The sequence below is a fragment of the Hyla sarda genome, unplaced genomic scaffold (genome assembly GCF_029499605.1).
Source record: "Hyla sarda isolate aHylSar1 unplaced genomic scaffold, aHylSar1.hap1 scaffold_2352, whole genome shotgun sequence".
NCBI lineage: Eukaryota > Metazoa > Chordata > Amphibia > Anura > Hylidae > Hyla > Hyla sarda.
Window position 1 is genome coordinate 2,770 of NW_026609035.1, and position 17,190 is coordinate 19,959.

Below are 17,190 nucleotides of genomic sequence, written 5' to 3' on the forward strand. Positions count from 1 at the left end.
ATGTATAATGTTGTAAAAATGCTCTAGAAGCTAAAGTCGCAGAAATGTCACACATATTTGGCCTGCAACTTTCTGTGCGACAAATTCAGACAGGAAAAATCAGTATAAATCCTTAGAAAATTATCCCCCAGTGTCTCCATCTGCTGGCGGTATTGAATAAGCATTGCTGCACTGATGGGGTATGCATTAGACGAAAAAAAAGAAGAAAAAGAAGAATAATACGCCCAGAAAAGAGGCGAAAAGGAGAAAAACGTAAAAAAACGTGAAAAAAAAGTAAGAGGAAGAGAAGGGAAAAAAAGGTGGAAATGGGTTTAAAAGTGATTTCGGCGGAGAATATATATATATATATATATATATATATATATATATATATATATATATACGCGCACACACACACATATATATAAACGTATTCTCCGTTGAGATATTGCAGCCGCTGCTGTGTCCAGGCCCAGGAGCCTTAGCACTGTGCTGTGATGTCACTCAATACCACTGACATCACTAGGTGTAAACAACATCTCTCCTTTGCTGTGTATGTGACTATGGAGCTGTTTGGTGATGTCGTCTATTATGGCCTTCATAGAAGCAACAGGAGATTGTTGCATCCATCTAGAACCCTCAGAACTACAGTGCTATGATGTCACTCACTTCCACAGGCCTTGCAGAGTGTAAACAACAACAACCCAGCTTTGTTGTGTATGTAACCATAGGGATTTGTGATGTCACCTAGAACCTTCACAGCAGCGACAGCTTTATGAGGAGCATCAGCACTGCTCTGCCTGAGCAGAACCATCACCGCCATAGGTTGTCAAATAACCCGGGTTTAACCCACACAGGTAAGTCCAATGGGGTGCAGGCATGTCCTCTATGCTTACAGCTTCCCGTGGGTGTTGGTTTGATACCGTTTGGGGACAGCCAAGGAGGCATCTGCAGGCAACAAAGGTAGGTGTGTGCTTGTGTGTGTGTTTCCTATGCAGATCCTAAGCCCAGTGTCACATGCAAGTAGGAGGAGTAAGAAGGGTTCCTGGCAAATCCGGGTTATGGATTGCATTTAAAAAGGCCCCGTGGGAGTGCAATGGGCCCCTGTCTTGCTGCTTAGCAATAATGGTATGGGTTTAGGTTCTGCTGTGTGTACTGGTGGTTGACTGCCCCCCAGCCCAGAGTGTGCATGGAAAATTGTCTGGCAGCCTCCCTGACAGCAAGCAGTGATAGTGCCCATGAAGGGGACCTTGTTGGGCCCGCCCCTTTCACGGTTATCGCTTCTCGGCCTTTTGGCTAAGATCAAGTGTAGTATCTGTTCTTATCAGTTTAATATCTGATACGTCCCCTATCTGGGGACCATATATTAAATGGATTTTTGAGAACGGGGGCCGATTTCGAAGCTTGCTTCCGTCGCCCTATGCATTGACCCGATATGGCAGTATCTTCGGGTACAGTGCACCACCCCCTTACAGGGTTAAAAAGAAAGATTCCTACTTTCATTGCTACCTGCTTGCTGGCTAGCCAGCTAGCCAGCCCTGTGGGCCTTGCTGCTGCTGCTGCTGCTGCTGCAGCCAAAAAACAAAAGGTGGTGCTGCTGCTGCTTCTGCTTCTGCTTGTGTCTGGCCGCTGTTGGAGCGTCCAGGCACAGGACTTCTGCTGCTGCTGACTAAATGGCCTCCTTAATTGGATCATTTGAGTAGCCAGCACACCTGTGCAGGTAGGGCATGACATGATAGGCAGCTGCCTTGATAGCGGGTGGGTGCTGAATGTTCCTAATTGACAAAATAAGATTAATGCTTATGAAGAAATATAAAATCTCATCCCTTCCCCAATATCGCGCCACACCCCTACCCCTTAATTCCCTGGTTGAACTTGATGGACATATGTCTTTTTTCGACCGTACTAACTATGTAACTATGTAACATAACATGGGGGGGGGGGGGGTCTCCTGGCTGTTCACACAGGTGTGTCATTGCTGTACATTGACCATGCATTGCTTCTGTGGTATTGCAAAGGCAAAGACAAATGCTTCCAGCCATCCATTGCACTAATGGATTGGTCATCAGCTGGCTGTCTATGTCCCGCATCAATATAGACCAAAGTACAGAGGGTTAGGCTATGCTATTGTGCACCTACCTGATGCATCAGAAGGTGCGAGGCCCTTGCTAAATTCTGTGCACAGACTTTGAGATCTATGCTTTAGACTGTATCTAAACCTGCTCCAACATGGACTGACATTCTGGCCTACTTTCAGCCGATGCGACTTGTCTGTCGCTGAACAGTCGCTTTTTATGTATTCAGCACCTATGTATAATGTTGTAAAAATGCTCTAGAAGCTAAAGTCGCAGAAATGTCACACATATTTGGCCTGCAACTTTCTGTGCGACAAATTCAGACAGGAAAAATCAGTATAAATCCTTAGAAAATTATCCCCCAGTGTCTCCATCTGCTGGCGGTATTGAATAAGCATTGCTGCACTGATGGGGTATGCATTAGACGAAAAAAAAGAAGAAAAAGAAGAATAATACGCCCAGAAAAGAGGCGAAAAGGAGAAAAACGTAAAAAAACGTGAAAAAAAAGTAAGAGGAAGAGAAGGGAAAAAAAGGTGGAAATGGGTTTAAAAGTGATTTCGGCGGAGAAATATATATATATATATATATATATATATATATATATATATACGCGCACACACACACATATATATAAACGTATTCTCCGTTGAGATATTGCAGCCGCTGCTGTGTCCAGGCCCAGGAGCCTTAGCACTGTGCTGTGATGTCACTCAATACCACTGACATCACTAGGTGTAAACAACATCTCTCCTTTGCTGTGTATGTGACTATGGAGCTGTTTGGTGATGTCGTCTATTATGGCCTTCATAGAAGCAACAGGAGATTGTTGCATCCATCTAGAACCCTCAGAACTACAGTGCTATGATGTCACTCACTTCCACAGGCCTTGCAGAGTGTAAACAACAACAACCCAGCTTTGTTGTGTATGTAACCATAGGGATTTGTGATGTCACCTAGAACCTTCACAGCAGCGACAGCTTTATGAGGAGCATCAGCACTGCTCTGCCTGAGCAGAACCATCACCGCCATAGGTTGTCAAATAACCCGGGTTTAACCCACACAGGTAAGTCCAATGGGGTGCAGGCATGTCCTCTATGCTTACAGCTTCCCGTGGGTGTTGGTTTGATACCGTTTGGGGACAGCCAAGGAGGCATCTGCAGGCAACAAAGGTAGGTGTGTGCTTGTGTGTGTGTTTCCTATGCAGATCCTAAGCCCAGTGTCACATGCAAGTAGGAGGAGTAAGAAGGGTTCCTGGCAAATCCGGGTTATGGATTGCATTTAAAAAGGCCCCGTGGGAGTGCAATGGGCCCCTGTCTTGCTGCTTAGCAATAATGGTATGGGTTTAGGTTCTGCTGTGTGTACTGGTGGTTGACTGCCCCCCAGCCCAGAGTGTGCATGGAAAATTGTCTGGCAGCCTCCCTGACAGCAAGCAGTGATAGTGCCCATGAAGGGGACCTTGTTGGGCCCGCCCCTTTCACGGTTATCGCTTCTCGGCCTTTTGGCTAAGATCAAGTGTAGTATCTGTTCTTATCAGTTTTCATGCTGGTGGGGATGGGTGCTGCATGGAGGATGCAGGTGTACCAGGGCTTTCCGGGGCTGGTTCTGAGGAATCAGCTCGACGGCTGCCCCGATGTGACCTGTTCCCTCCGGGTCTCGCCATGAGGCTGAGAGGGTCTAGAGCCGAGGTACTTTTGTGCCTCGGGGAGTGGTGACCCCGAGGTGCCGAAACTCACTGGGAGAATAGGCTCACTGAGTTGAAGCACGGGCACCATAATCTCTTCACCTTGTGGCACTCACCTCTTGATTCCCGGCCTTCTGGCTAGGATCAGAGAAATTTTTATAGATCCGGCCGGATGTCCGGGCAGTATATCTGCACACATTCACTTATTTATTTCTTTTTTGTCTCACTGTGTCACTTTTTGCGTGTTGTGTGTTCACAGGATTTGTCAGGATGCGGTAGCCCTTCTGGGTGTCCCTCCTGGCGGTCTAGGGGAGGTGTGTGTGGCCATTAGGTTCCGCACCTCCCTGCAAACACCCCGGGTACTCCTGCTTTGGCAGGGTACCTACCGTAATCGGCTCTGCGGGCAGATACCTTGGCCAACGCCAAGGGGGATGCCGGGAGCATTTGTGGTCCCCTAGTAGCTTCGGCGAAAAGGGACATCGAACCTGGAACCTCGCAGGTACCTTTTGGTCCGGAGGTGAAGGGTAAGGTTTGTTGGGGGGCCTCTCTCCTATTGGAGAAGGGCTTGCGATAGACCGCATCCTTTGTGCACGTTTTTTTTAGTGTAACACGTTTGCACTTTTTCTTGCACTTTGGGTGAATCGAAAGCACGTTCCTCGGCTTTAGATAAAAAAAAAAAAAAAAAAAAAATCTGTTCTTATCAGTTTAATATCTGATACGTCCCCTATCTGGGGACCATATATTAAATGGATTTTTGAGAACGGGGGCCGATTTCGAAGCTTGCTTCCGTCGCCCTATGCATTGACCCGATATGGCAGTATCTTCGGGTACAGTGCACCACCCCCTTACAGGGTTAAAAAGAAAGATTCCTACTTTCATTGCTACCTGCTTGCTGGCTAGCCAGCTAGCCAGCCCTGTGGGCCTTGCTGCTGCTGCTGCTGCAGCCAAAAAACAAAAGGTGGTGCTGCTGCTGCTTCTGCTTGTGTCTGGCCGCTGTTGGAGCGTCCAGGCACAGGACTTCTGCTGCTGCTGACTAAATGGCCTCCTTAATTGGATCATTTGAGTAGCCAGCACACCTGTGCAGGTAGGGCATGACATGATAGGCAGCTGCCTTGATAGCGGGTGGGTGCTGAATGTTCCTAATTGACAAAATAAGATTAATGCTTATGAAGAAATATAAAATCTCATCCCTTCCCCAATATCGCGCCACACCCCTACCCCTTAATTCCCTGGTTGAACTTGATGGACATATGTCTTTTTTCGACCGTACTAACTATGTAACTATGTAACATAACATGGGGGGGGGGGGTCTCCTGGCTGTTCACACAGGTGTGTCATTGCTGTACATTGACCATGCATTGCTTCTGTGGTATTGCAAAGGCAAAGACAAATGCTTCCAGCCATCCATTGCACTAATGGATTGGTCATCAGCTGGCTGTCTATGTCCCGCATCAATATAGACCAAAGTACAGAGGGTTAGGCTATGCTATTGTGCACCTACCTGATGCATCAGAAGGTGCGAGGCCCTTGCTAAATTCTGTGCACAGACTTTGAGATCTATGCTTTAGACTGTATCTAAACCTGCTCCAACATGGACTGACATTCTGGCCTACTTTCAGCCGATGCGACTTGTCTGTCGCTGAACAGTCGCTTTTTATGTATTCAGCACCTATGTATAATGTTGTAAAAATGCTCTAGAAGCTAAAGTCGCAGAAATGTCACACATATTTGGCCTGCAACTTTCTGTGCGACAAATTCAGACAGGAAAAATCAGTATAAATCCTTAGAAAATTATCCCCCAGTGTCTCCATCTGCTGGCGGTATTGAATAAGCATTGCTGCACTGATGGGGTATGCATTAGACGAAAAAAAAGAAGAAAAAGAAGAATAATACGCCCAGAAAAGAGGCGAAAAGGAGAAAAACGTAAAAAAACGTGAAAAAAAAGTAAGAGGAAGAGAAGGGAAAAAAAGGTGGAAATGGGTTTAAAAGTGATTTCGGCGGAGAAATATATATATATATATATATATATATATATATATATATATATATATATACGCGCACACACACACATATATATAAACGTATTCTCCGTTGAGATATTGCAGCCGCTGCTGTGTCCAGGCCCAGGAGCCTTAGCACTGTGCTGTGATGTCACTCAATACCACTGACATCACTAGGTGTAAACAACATCTCTCCTTTGCTGTGTATGTGACTATGGAGCTGTTTGGTGATGTCGTCTATTATGGCCTTCATAGAAGCAACAGGAGATTGTTGCATCCATCTAGAACCCTCAGAACTACAGTGCTATGATGTCACTCACTTCCACAGGCCTTGCAGAGTGTAAACAACAACAACCCAGCTTTGTTGTGTATGTAACCATAGGGATTTGTGATGTCACCTAGAACCTTCACAGCAGCGACAGCTTTATGAGGAGCATCAACACTGCTCTGCCTGAGCAGAACCATCACCGCCATAGGTTGTCAAATAACCCGGGTTTAACCCACACAGGTAAGTCCAATGGGGTGCAGGCATGTCCTCTATGCTTACAGCTTCCCGTGGGTGTTGGTTTGATACCGTTTGGGGACAGCCAAGGAGGCATCTGCAGGCAACAAAGGTAGGTGTGTGCTTGTGTGTGTGTTTCCTATGCAGATCCTAAGCCCAGTGTCACATGCAAGTAGGAGGAGTAAGAAGGGTTCCTGGCAAATCCGGGTTATGGATTGCATTTAAAAAGGCCCCGTGGGAGTGCAATGGGCCCCTGTCTTGCTGCTTAGCAATAATGGTATGGGTTTAGGTTCTGCTGTGTGTACTGGTGGTTGACTGCCCCCCAGCCCAGAGTGTGCATGGAAAATTGTCTGGCAGCCTCCCTGACAGCAAGCAGTGATAGTGCCCATGAAGGGGACCTTGTTGGGCCCGCCCCTTTCACGGTTATCGCTTCTCGGCCTTTTGGCTAAGATCAAGTGTAGTATCTGTTCTTATCAGTTTAATATCTGATACGTCCCCTATCTGGGGACCATATATTAAATGGATTTTTGAGAACGGGGGCCGATTTCGAAGCTTGCTTCCGTCGCCCTATGCATTGACCCGATATGGCAGTATCTTCGGGTACAGTGCACCACCCCCTTACAGGGTTAAAAAGAAAGATTCCTACTTTCATTGCTACCTGCTTGCTGGCTAGCCAGCTAGCCAGCCCTGTGGGCCTTGCTGCTGCTGCTGCTGCAGCCAAAAAACAAAAGGTGGTGCTGCTGCTGCTTCTGCTTCTGCTTGTGTCTGGCCGCTGTTGGAGCGTCCAGGCACAGGACTTCTGCTGCTGCTGACTAAATGGCCTCCTTAATTGGATCATTTGAGTAGCCAGCACACCTGTGCAGGTAGGGCATGACATGATAGGCAGCTGCCTTGATAGCGGGTGGGTGCTGAATGTTCCTAATTGACAAAATAAGATTAATGCTTATGAAGAAATATAAAATCTCATCACTTCCCCAATATCGCGCCACACCCCTACCCCTTAATTCCCTGGTTGAACTTGATGGACATATGTCTTTTTTCGACCGTACTAACTATGTAACTATGTAACATAACATGGGGGGGGGGGGTCTCCTGGCTGTTCACACAGGTGTGTCATTGCTGTACATTGACCATGCATTGCTTCTGTGGTATTGCAAAGGCAAAGACAAATGCTTCCAGCCATCCATTGCACTAATGGATTGGTCATCAGCTGGCTGTCTATGTCCCGCATCAATATAGACCAAAGTACAGAGGGTTAGGCTATGCTATTGTGCACCTACCTGATGCATCAGAAGGTGCGAGGCCCTTGCTAAATTCTGTGCACAGACTTTGAGATCTATGCTTTAGACTGTATCTAAACCTGCTCCAACATGGACTGACATTCTGGCCTACTTTCAGCCGATGCGACTTGTCTGTCGCTGAACAGTCGCTTTTTATGTATTCAGCACCTATGTATAATGTTGTAAAAATGCTCTAGAAGCTAAAGTCGCAGAAATGTCACACATATTTGGCCTGCAACTTTCTGTGCGACAAATTCAGACAGGAAAAATCAGTATAAATCCTTAGAAAATTATCCCCCAGTGTCTCCATCTGCTGGCGGTATTGAATAAGCATTGCTGCACTGATGGGGTATGCATTAGACGAAAAAAAAGAAGAAAAAGAAGAATAATACGCCCAGAAAAGAGGCGAAAAGGAGAAAAACGTAAAAAAACGTGAAAAAAAAGTAAGAGGAAGAGAAGGGAAAAAAAGGTGGAAATGGGTTTAAAAGTGATTTCGGCGGAGAAATATATATATATATATATATATATATATATATATACGCGCACACACACACATATATATAAACGTATTCTCCGTTGAGATATTGCAGCCGCTGCTGTGTCCAGGCCCAGGAGCCTTAGCACTGTGCTGTGATGTCACTCAATACCACTGACATCACTAGGTGTAAACAACATCTCTCCTTTGCTGTGTATGTGACTATGGAGCTGTTTGGTGATGTCGTCTATTATGGCCTTCATAGAAGCAACAGGAGATTGTTGCATCCATCTAGAACCCTCAGAACTACAGTGCTATGATGTCACTCACTTCCACAGGCCTTGCAGAGTGTAAACAACAACAACCCAGCTTTGTTGTGTATGTAACCATAGGGATTTGTGATGTCACCTAGAACCTTCACAGCAGCGACAGCTTTATGAGGAGCATCAGCACTGCTCTGCCTGAGCAGAACCATCACCGCCATAGGTTGTCAAATAACCCGGGTTTAACCCACACAGGTAAGTCCAATGGGGTGCAGGCATGTCCTCTATGCTTACAGCTTCCCGTGGGTGTTGGTTTGATACCGTTTGGGGACAGCCAAGGAGGCATCTGCAGGCAACAAAGGTAGGTGTGTGCTTGTGTGTGTGTTTCCTATGCAGATCCTAAGCCCAGTGTCACATGCAAGTAGGAGGAGTAAGAAGGGTTCCTGGCAAATCCGGGTTATGGATTGCATTTAAAAAGGCCCCGTGGGAGTGCAATGGGCCCCTGTCTTGCTGCTTAGCAATAATGGTATGGGTTTAGGTTCTGCTGTGTGTACTGGTGGTTGACTGCCCCCCAGCCCAGAGTGTGCATGGAAAATTGTCTGGCAGCCTCCCTGACAGCAAGCAGTGATAGTGCCCATGAAGGGGACCTTGTTGGGCCCGCCCCTTTCACGGTTATCGCTTCTCGGCCTTTTGGCTAAGATCAAGTGTAGTATCTGTTCTTATCAGTTTTCATGCTGGTGGGGATGGGTGCTGCATGGAGGATGCAGGTGTACCAGGGCTTTCCGGGGCTGGTTCTGAGGAATCAGCTCGACGGCTGCCCCGATGTGACCTGTTCCCTCCGGGTCTCGCCATGAGGCTGAGAGGGTCTAGAGCCGAGGTACTTTTGTGCCTCGGGGAGTGGTGACCCCGAGGTGCCGAAACTCACTGGGAGAATAGGCTCACTGAGTTGAAGCACGGGCACCATAATCTCTTCACCTTGTGGCACTCACCTCTTGATTCCCGGCCTTCTGGCTAGGATCAGAGAAATTTTTATAGATCCGGCCGGATGTCCGGGCAGTATATCTGCACACATTCACTTATTTATTTCTTTTTTGTCTCACTGTGTCACTTTTTGCGTGTTGTGTGTTCACAGGATTTGTCAGGATGCGGTAGCCCTTCTGGGTGTCCCTCCTGGCGGTCTAGGGGAGGTGTGTGTGGCCATTAGGTTCCGCACCTCCCTGCAAACACCCCGGGTACTCCTGCTTTGGCAGGGTACCTACCGTAATCGGCTCTGCGGGCAGATACCTTGGCCAACGCCAAGGGGGATGCCGGGAGCATTTGTGGTCCCCTAGTAGCTTCGGCGAAAAGGGACATCGAACCTGGAACCTCGCAGGTACCTTTTGGTCCGGAGGTGAAGGGTAAGGTTTGTTGGGGGGCCTCTCTCCTATTGGAGAAGGGCTTGCGATAGACCGCATCCTTTGTGCACGTTTTTTTTAGTGTAACACGTTTGCACTTTTTCTTGCACTTTGGGTGAATCGAAAGCACGTTCCTCGGCTTTAGATAAAAAAAAAAAAAAAAAAAAAATCTGTTCTTATCAGTTTAATATCTGATACGTCCCCTATCTGGGGACCATATATTAAATGGATTTTTGAGAACGGGGGCCGATTTCGAAGCTTGCTTCCGTCGCCCTATGCATTGACCCGATATGGCAGTATCTTCGGGTACAGTGCACCACCCCCTTACAGGGTTAAAAAGAAAGATTCCTACTTTCATTGCTACCTGCTTGCTGGCTAGCCAGCTAGCCAGCCCTGTGGGCCTTGCTGCTGCTGCTGCTGCAGCCAAAAAACAAAAGGTGGTGCTGCTGCTGCTTCTGCTTGTGTCTGGCCGCTGTTGGAGCGTCCAGGCACAGGACTTCTGCTGCTGCTGACTAAATGGCCTCCTTAATTGGATCATTTGAGTAGCCAGCACACCTGTGCAGGTAGGGCATGACATGATAGGCAGCTGCCTTGATAGCGGGTGGGTGCTGAATGTTCCTAATTGACAAAATAAGATTAATGCTTATGAAGAAATATAAAATCTCATCCCTTCCCCAATATCGCGCCACACCCCTACCCCTTAATTCCCTGGTTGAACTTGATGGACATATGTCTTTTTTCGACCGTACTAACTATGTAACTATGTAACATAACATGGGGGGGGGGGTCTCCTGGCTGTTCACACAGGTGTGTCATTGCTGTACATTGACCATGCATTGCTTCTGTGGTATTGCAAAGGCAAAGACAAATGCTTCCAGCCATCCATTGCACTAATGGATTGGTCATCAGCTGGCTGTCTATGTCCCGCATCAATATAGACCAAAGTACAGAGGGTTAGGCTATGCTATTGTGCACCTACCTGATGCATCAGAAGGTGCGAGGCCCTTGCTAAATTCTGTGCACAGACTTTGAGATCTATGCTTTAGACTGTATCTAAACCTGCTCCAACATGGACTGACATTCTGGCCTACTTTCAGCCGATGCGACTTGTCTGTCGCTGAACAGTCGCTTTTTATGTATTCAGCACCTATGTATAATGTTGTAAAAATGCTCTAGAAGCTAAAGTCGCAGAAATGTCACACATATTTGGCCTGCAACTTTCTGTGCGACAAATTCAGACAGGAAAAATCAGTATAAATCCTTAGAAAATTATCCCCCAGTGTCTCCATCTGCTGGCGGTATTGAATAAGCATTGCTGCACTGATGGGGTATGCATTAGACGAAAAAAAAGAAGAAAAAGAAGAATAATACGCCCAGAAAAGAGGCGAAAAGGAGAAAAACGTAAAAAAACGTGAAAAAAAAGTAAGAGGAAGAGAAGGGAAAAAAAGGTGGAAATGGGTTTAAAAGTGATTTCGGCGGAGAAATATATATATATATATATATATATATATATATATATATATATACGCGCACACACACACATATATATAAACGTATTCTCCGTTGAGATATTGCAGCCGCTGCTGTGTCCAGGCCCAGGAGCCTTAGCACTGTGCTGTGATGTCACTCAATACCACTGACATCACTAGGTGTAAACAACATCTCTCCTTTGCTGTGTATGTGACTATGGAGCTGTTTGGTGATGTCGTCTATTATGGCCTTCATAGAAGCAACAGGAGATTGTTGCATCCATCTAGAACCCTCAGAACTACAGTGCTATGATGTCACTCACTTCCACAGGCCTTGCAGAGTGTAAACAACAACAACCCAGCTTTGTTGTGTATGTAACCATAGGGATTTGTGATGTCACCTAGAACCTTCACAGCAGCGACAGCTTTATGAGGAGCATCAGCACTGCTCTGCCTGAGCAGAACCATCACCGCCATAGGTTGTCAAATAACCCGGGTTTAACCCACACAGGTAAGTCCAATGGGGTGCAGGCATGTCCTCTATGCTTACAGCTTCCCGTGGGTGTTGGTTTGATACCGTTTGGGGACAGCCAAGGAGGCATCTGCAGGCAACAAAGGTAGGTGTGTGCTTGTGTGTGTGTTTCCTATGCAGATCCTAAGCCCAGTGTCACATGCAAGTAGGAGGAGTAAGAAGGGTTCCTGGCAAATCCGGGTTATGGATTGCATTTAAAAAGGCCCCGTGGGAGTGCAATGGGCCCCTGTCTTGCTGCTTAGCAATAATGGTATGGGTTTAGGTTCTGCTGTGTGTACTGGTGGTTGACTGCCCCCCAGCCCAGAGTGTGCATGGAAAATTGTCTGGCAGCCTCCCTGACAGCAAGCAGTGATAGTGCCCATGAAGGGGACCTTGTTGGGCCCGCCCCTTTCACGGTTATCGCTTCTCGGCCTTTTGGCTAAGATCAAGTGTAGTATCTGTTCTTATCAGTTTAATATCTGATACGTCCCCTATCTGGGGACCATATATTAAATGGATTTTTGAGAACGGGGGCCGATTTCGAAGCTTGCTTCCGTCGCCCTATGCATTGACCCGATATGGCAGTATCTTCGGGTACAGTGCACCACCCCCTTACAGGGTTAAAAAGAAAGATTCCTACTTTCATTGCTACCTGCTTGCTGGCTAGCCAGCTAGCCAGCCCTGTGGGCCTTGCTGCTGCTGCTGCTGCTGCTGCAGCCAAAAAACAAAAGGTGGTGCTGCTGCTGCTTCTGCTTCTGCTTGTGTCTGGCCGCTGTTGGAGCGTCCAGGCACAGGACTTCTGCTGCTGCTGACTAAATGGCCTCCTTAATTGGATCATTTGAGTAGCCAGCACACCTGTGCAGGTAGGGCATGACATGATAGGCAGCTGCCTTGATAGCGGGTGGGTGCTGAATGTTCCTAATTGACAAAATAAGATTAATGCTTATGAAGAAATATAAAATCTCATCCCTTCCCCAATATCGCGCCACACCCCTACCCCTTAATTCCCTGGTTGAACTTGATGGACATATGTCTTTTTTCGACCGTACTAACTATGTAACTATGTAACATAACATGGGGGGGGGGGGGGGTCTCCTGGCTGTTCACACAGGTGTGTCATTGCTGTACATTGACCATGCATTGCTTCTGTGGTATTGCAAAGGCAAAGACAAATGCTTCCAGCCATCCATTGCACTAATGGATTGGTCATCAGCTGGCTGTCTATGTCCCGCATCAATATAGACCAAAGTACAGAGGGTTAGGCTATGCTATTGTGCACCTACCTGATGCATCAGAAGGTGCGAGGCCCTTGCTAAATTCTGTGCACAGACTTTGAGATCTATGCTTTAGACTGTATCTAAACCTGCTCCAACATGGACTGACATTCTGGCCTACTTTCAGCCGATGCGACTTGTCTGTCGCTGAACAGTCGCTTTTTATGTATTCAGCACCTATGTATAATGTTGTAAAAATGCTCTAGAAGCTAAAGTCGCAGAAATGTCACACATATTTGGCCTGCAACTTTCTGTGCGACAAATTCAGACAGGAAAAATCAGTATAAATCCTTAGAAAATTATCCCCCAGTGTCTCCATCTGCTGGCGGTATTGAATAAGCATTGCTGCACTGATGGGGTATGCATTAGACGAAAAAAAAGAAGAAAAAGAAGAATAATACGCCCAGAAAAGAGGCGAAAAGGAGAAAAACGTAAAAAAACGTGAAAAAAAAGTAAGAGGAAGAGAAGGGAAAAAAAGGTGGAAATGGGTTTAAAAGTGATTTCGGCGGAGAAATATATATATATATATATATATATATATATATATATATATACGCGCACACACACACATATATATAAACGTATTCTCCGTTGAGATATTGCAGCCGCTGCTGTGTCCAGGCCCAGGAGCCTTAGCACTGTGCTGTGATGTCACTCAATACCACTGACATCACTAGGTGTAAACAACATCTCTCCTTTGCTGTGTATGTGACTATGGAGCTGTTTGGTGATGTCGTCTATTATGGCCTTCATAGAAGCAACAGGAGATTGTTGCATCCATCTAGAACCCTCAGAACTACAGTGCTATGATGTCACTCACTTCCACAGGCCTTGCAGAGTGTAAACAACAACAACCCAGCTTTGTTGTGTATGTAACCATAGGGATTTGTGATGTCACCTAGAACCTTCACAGCAGCGACAGCTTTATGAGGAGCATCAGCACTGCTCTGCCTGAGCAGAACCATCACCGCCATAGGTTGTCAAATAACCCGGGTTTAACCCACACAGGTAAGTCCAATGGGGTGCAGGCATGTCCTCTATGCTTACAGCTTCCCGTGGGTGTTGGTTTGATACCGTTTGGGGACAGCCAAGGAGGCATCTGCAGGCAACAAAGGTAGGTGTGTGCTTGTGTGTGTGTTTCCTATGCAGATCCTAAGCCCAGTGTCACATGCAAGTAGGAGGAGTAAGAAGGGTTCCTGGCAAATCCGGGTTATGGATTGCATTTAAAAAGGCCCCGTGGGAGTGCAATGGGCCCCTGTCTTGCTGCTTAGCAATAATGGTATGGGTTTAGGTTCTGCTGTGTGTACTGGTGGTTGACTGCCCCCCAGCCCAGAGTGTGCATGGAAAATTGTCTGGCAGCCTCCCTGACAGCAAGCAGTGATAGTGCCCATGAAGGGGACCTTGTTGGGCCCGCCCCTTTCACGGTTATCGCTTCTCGGCCTTTTGGCTAAGATCAAGTGTAGTATCTGTTCTTATCAGTTTTCATGCTGGTGGGGATGGGTGCTGCATGGAGGATGCAGGTGTACCAGGGCTTTCCGGGGCTGGTTCTGAGGAATCAGCTCGACGGCTGCCCCGATGTGACCTGTTCCCTCCGGGTCTCGCCATGAGGCTGAGAGGGTCTAGAGCCGAGGTACTTTTGTGCCTCGGGGAGTGGTGACCCCGAGGTGCCGAAACTCACTGGGAGAATAGGCTCACTGAGTTGAAGCACGGGCACCATAATCTCTTCACCTTGTGGCACTCACCTCTTGATTCCCGGCCTTCTGGCTAGGATCAGAGAAATTTTTATAGATCCGGCCGGATGTCCGGGCAGTATATCTGCACACATTCACTTATTTATTTCTTTTTTGTCTCACTGTGTCACTTTTTGCGTGTTGTGTGTTCACAGGATTTGTCAGGATGCGGTAGCCCTTCTGGGTGTCCCTCCTGGCGGTCTAGGGGAGGTGTGTGTGGCCATTAGGTTCCGCACCTCCCTGCAAACACCCCGGGTACTCCTGCTTTGGCAGGGTACCTACCGTAATCGGCTCTGCGGGCAGATACCTTGGCCAACGCCAAGGGGGATGCCGGGAGCATTTGTGGTCCCCTAGTAGCTTCGGCGAAAAGGGACATCGAACCTGGAACCTCGCAGGTACCTTTTGGTCCGGAGGTGAAGGGTAAGGTTTGTTGGGGGGCCTCTCTCCTATTGGAGAAGGGCTTGCGATAGACCGCATCCTTTGTGCACGTTTTTTTTAGTGTAACACGTTTGCACTTTTTCTTGCACTTTGGGTGAATCGAAAGCACGTTCCTCGGCTTTAGATAAAAAAAAAAAAAAAAAAAAAATCTGTTCTTATCAGTTTAATATCTGATACGTCCCCTATCTGGGGACCATATATTAAATGGATTTTTGAGAACGGGGGCCGATTTCGAAGCTTGCTTCCGTCGCCCTATGCATTGACCCGATATGGCAGTATCTTCGGGTACAGTGCACCACCCCCTTACAGGGTTAAAAAGAAAGATTCCTACTTTCATTGCTACCTGCTTGCTGGCTAGCCAGCTAGCCAGCCCTGTGGGCCTTGCTGCTGCTGCTGCTGCAGCCAAAAAACAAAAGGTGGTGCTGCTGCTGCTTCTGCTTGTGTCTGGCCGCTGTTGGAGCGTCCAGGCACAGGACTTCTGCTGCTGCTGACTAAATGGCCTCCTTAATTGGATCATTTGAGTAGCCAGCACACCTGTGCAGGTAGGGCATGACATGATAGGCAGCTGCCTTGATAGCGGGTGGGTGCTGAATGTTCCTAATTGACAAAATAAGATTAATGCTTATGAAGAAATATAAAATCTCATCCCTTCCCCAATATCGCGCCACACCCCTACCCCTTAATTCCCTGGTTGAACTTGATGGACATATGTCTTTTTTCGACCGTACTAACTATGTAACTATGTAACATAACATGGGGGGGGGGGGTCTCCTGGCTGTTCACACAGGTGTGTCATTGCTGTACATTGACCATGCATTGCTTCTGTGGTATTGCAAAGGCAAAGACAAATGCTTCCAGCCATCCATTGCACTAATGGATTGGTCATCAGCTGGCTGTCTATGTCCCGCATCAATATAGACCAAAGTACAGAGGGTTAGGCTATGCTATTGTGCACCTACCTGATGCATCAGAAGGTGCGAGGCCCTTGCTAAATTCTGTGCACAGACTTTGAGATCTATGCTTTAGACTGTATCTAAACCTGCTCCAACATGGACTGACATTCTGGCCTACTTTCAGCCGATGCGACTTGTCTGTCGCTGAACAGTCGCTTTTTATGTATTCAGCACCTATGTATAATGTTGTAAAAATGCTCTAGAAGCTAAAGTCGCAGAAATGTCACACATATTTGGCCTGCAACTTTCTGTGCGACAAATTCAGACAGGAAAAATCAGTATAAATCCTTAGAAAATTATCCCCCAGTGTCTCCATCTGCTGGCGGTATTGAATAAGCATTGCTGCACTGATGGGGTATGCATTAGACGAAAAAAAAGAAGAAAAAGAAGAATAATACGCCCAGAAAAGAGGCGAAAAGGAGAAAAACGTAAAAAAACGTGAAAAAAAAGTAAGAGGAAGAGAAGGGAAAAAAAGGTGGAAATGGGTTTAAAAGTGATTTCGGCGGAGAAATATATATATATATATATATATATATATATATATATATATATATATACGCGCACACACACACATATATATAAACGTATTCTCCGTTGAGATATTGCAGCCGCTGCTGTGTCCAGGCCCAGGAGCCTTAGCACTGTGCTGTGATGTCACTCAATACCACTGACATCACTAGGTGTAAACAACATCTCTCCTTTGCTGTGTATGTGACTATGGAGCTGTTTGGTGATGTCGTCTATTATGGCCTTCATAGAAGCAACAGGAGATTGTTGCATCCATCTAGAACCCTCAGAACTACAGTGCTATGATGTCACTCACTTCCACAGGCCTTGCAGAGTGTAAACAACAACAACCCAGCTTTGTTGTGTATGTAACCATAGGGATTTGTGATGTCACCTAGAACCTTCACAGCAGCGACAGCTTTATGAGGAGCATCAACACTGCTCTGCCTGAGCAGAACCATCACCGCCATAGGTTGTCAAATAACCCGGGTTTAACCCACACAGGTAAGTCCAATGGGGTGCAGGCATGTCCTCTATGCTTACAGCTTCCCGTGGGTGTTGGTTTGATACCGTTTGGGGACAGCCAAGGAGGCATCTGCAGGCAACAAAGGTAGGTGTGTGCTTGTGTGTGTGTTTCCTATGCAGATCCTAAGCCCAGT

General features: G+C 46.9%; 6 non-coding genes and 3 pseudogenes across 6 annotated transcripts; all 9 read left to right on the forward strand.

Annotated features, from left to right (window-relative positions):
* Positions 1–1,255: 1,255 nt before the first annotated feature.
* Positions 1,256–1,446, forward strand: LOC130322537 (U2 spliceosomal RNA). Its single transcript, XR_008868022.1, has one exon. It is a non-coding gene; the product is annotated as a U2 spliceosomal RNA (small nuclear RNA).
* Positions 1,447–3,536: 2,090 nt separating this feature from the next.
* LOC130322540 (U2 spliceosomal RNA) lies at positions 3,537–3,696 on the forward strand (annotated as a pseudogene).
* A 694-nt stretch (positions 3,697–4,390) lies between these two features.
* On the forward strand, positions 4,391–4,578 carry LOC130322534 (U2 spliceosomal RNA). Its single transcript, XR_008868019.1, has one exon. It is a non-coding gene; the product is annotated as a U2 spliceosomal RNA (small nuclear RNA).
* Positions 4,579–6,662: 2,084 nt separating this feature from the next.
* On the forward strand, positions 6,663–6,853 carry LOC130322545 (U2 spliceosomal RNA). Its single transcript, XR_008868024.1, has one exon. It is a non-coding gene; the product is annotated as a U2 spliceosomal RNA (small nuclear RNA).
* A 2,076-nt stretch (positions 6,854–8,929) lies between these two features.
* LOC130322541 (U2 spliceosomal RNA) lies at positions 8,930–9,089 on the forward strand (annotated as a pseudogene).
* A 694-nt stretch (positions 9,090–9,783) lies between these two features.
* On the forward strand, positions 9,784–9,971 carry LOC130322535 (U2 spliceosomal RNA). Its single transcript, XR_008868020.1, has one exon. It is a non-coding gene; the product is annotated as a U2 spliceosomal RNA (small nuclear RNA).
* Positions 9,972–12,048: 2,077 nt separating this feature from the next.
* LOC130322546 (U2 spliceosomal RNA) lies at positions 12,049–12,239 on the forward strand. The gene has a single exon (XR_008868025.1). It is a non-coding gene; the product is annotated as a U2 spliceosomal RNA (small nuclear RNA).
* Positions 12,240–14,330: 2,091 nt separating this feature from the next.
* On the forward strand, positions 14,331–14,490 carry LOC130322542 (U2 spliceosomal RNA; annotated as a pseudogene).
* A 694-nt stretch (positions 14,491–15,184) lies between these two features.
* LOC130322536 (U2 spliceosomal RNA) lies at positions 15,185–15,372 on the forward strand. Its single transcript, XR_008868021.1, has one exon. It is a non-coding gene; the product is annotated as a U2 spliceosomal RNA (small nuclear RNA).
* The last annotated feature ends 1,818 nt before the right edge of the window (positions 15,373–17,190 follow it).